General features: G+C 36.0%; 1 pseudogene; it reads right to left on the reverse strand.

Moving 5' to 3' along the window:
- Positions 1-485: 485 nt before the first annotated feature.
- On the reverse strand, positions 486-611 carry LOC120524732 (annotated as a pseudogene).
- Between the last annotated feature and the right edge of the window lie 1,618 nt (positions 612-2,229).

The following is a 2,229-nucleotide window of genomic DNA, read 5'->3' on the forward strand; positions in this document are numbered from 1 at the left end:
GTAGGAGAAAGTGTGGTACAAGAAGAAAGACAAGTAGAAAGACTGAAGCATGTCAGTTTAACTGGTAGATGAAAGCCTGCTGTTCTGAGGGTACACTCACCTTTTTCCACTTTTATAACTACTACTGACCTTACAAATTTATTCTTATAATTTGTCATTTTTTTCAGTCTTACCTGCCTCTTTGTAATAATCCCTTCATGGTTGGGAAGGACTCATGAAGGACTCATCTGAATTACAACAGGATAAAGAAATTATCTTATGTGAAGGAAAGAACAAACATGTTGCCAGCAGTTTTAATCTGGTGATGCTTTATGACTATATTAGGTTTGTTGCTGCTGAGCATCTGGAGGCCACAAATGTCTCTATTCACCACAGCTTTCAGGCTGAAGTTGGCATTGTGTAGCTCGTTGTAAGGGAACTTAAAGATGAACACAAAATGATCTCAGCTAAGTTAGAAAAGTAATGCAAAACTACAGACCAACATGAAAAACACATTTAAATGCTGGAGGACAGAGTTACCTCCCTGAACAGCAAGCTGATAGAACTCGGAAGGAGTTTTTGCTAATCTTCTCTGTATCGTTCCAATTTTAGTATATGTGCTGCCGAAGCACATATAAGTCATGGAGTTTTTTAAAAATGTATGACATACAATCTTCTCTCCTCTCTCCAAGTTTCCCCTGATGTAGAAACTTCACACTTCAAGCCCATTTCATCAACCAATTGTTTTGAAAGAAGGCAAAAGAAATAATAATCTCTCCTACAACAGTCAATGGTGGTATTTTCCCTAATTCTGCTGTCCAATTGTGCAAACAAAAAAGACAATGTCCTCAGTGCTGAAAAAAGCAAAACAAGCCTGTCTTGGCCCTTTCCTTTTGTATCCAGCTTGCCTTAAACAGATTCACGTGGTTGGGTATGTCTGCTGTGATGATCCAAACCAGGCTACCCCGGTGTGTTTCCTTTGTAAAGGTGCCTTCCAGATTCTCCATTCTGGATTCCTTTTGTTGTTAATGGAAGTTTTTTTCAGAGAAAATTTAAAATGTGTTTTGTAACTGTGTGTACTTTTCACTTTGCAGGTGAGGTATAATCTGTTATCTCTAAAATTTTAGGTTTGTCTGTGAATTTAGCACGTTTACCAATTATGCATGAATCTGGGACATTAAAATAATTATCTGTTTATTTGTCTCTGGACAATTAACCAACCAGATAACCTCACTCACTGCAAAAACTTCAATGGTACACAGAGGTATGTACACCTCTTATATACTGTATGAGTGGTTAAGAAGATTTTTTGGAGCTGCCATGAACACTGGTTGAATACTTATGGTAATATGGTTTTAATTTTATTTGAGTACCTTTTTTTTGGAAGTAAATATGTGGAAGAGTTTGGGGCAGCATAGCGGCATAATGATCAGTACTGTTGTTTCACAGCCATGGGAAAATGGCTTTGAATATCAGCCAGAGCACTAGCTGTGTTGAGTTTGCCTATTCATCCCATATCTATGGAGGCTTTACGAAGTAACTGTGATTTTGTTCCACATTTAAGAATCTGATAGGTGAGCTTAACTGACTCCTTCTGATTGCACCAGTTGTGCTTTGGACCTTTAGGCCTCCTAACAACTTAAGTTAACGTCTATTTCACATAAACTTTGCTCACCCAGAGACTTGTATGCCGAGATGTAGCTTGGGTTTTCAGCACCCGGGGACAACTGAAGATTTTGCGCCCCCTCCTGTTTTCCAAAATGCAATGGGGAAGGGAAGGAAAATATTAAAAAAATGTATTTAAAGTAATAGTATTTTATTTTAAACAGTTTTAATTTTTTAAAGCACTTTTAATGCGTATATTTTCAAGGTTTTGCTAAATTTATAAAGATATAATAAAATAAAATAATTAAGACAACAATGGTAGTTCGAAAATATAATTATTCTAAAATATTATTCAAATATAACATTGCAAAAAACTTAAACATTACATTGGATATAATAATATAATAACCTGAAAATCAAGTTAGTATAAAGTAACTTAGACAATGATACACTAATGCCTCATGTTAGTCGTGCGACCTGTTTAATAACATCAAAAGTGTTTCTGGGTGGGAGTCAAGCATGTTAGAGTAGTGGAGGGGATAAATTATTGTCTGTTGGGTATATAGAACTAATATGTGCTTTGAAATCAGAAAGAGACAAAAAAACAAAGGAAAAAGATATCCTCACACTGATGGAGTGATGGGC

Source organism: Polypterus senegalus, chromosome 2 (genome assembly GCF_016835505.1).
Source record: "Polypterus senegalus isolate Bchr_013 chromosome 2, ASM1683550v1, whole genome shotgun sequence".
In the NCBI taxonomy this organism is placed as follows: domain Eukaryota; kingdom Metazoa; phylum Chordata; class Cladistia; order Polypteriformes; family Polypteridae; genus Polypterus; species Polypterus senegalus.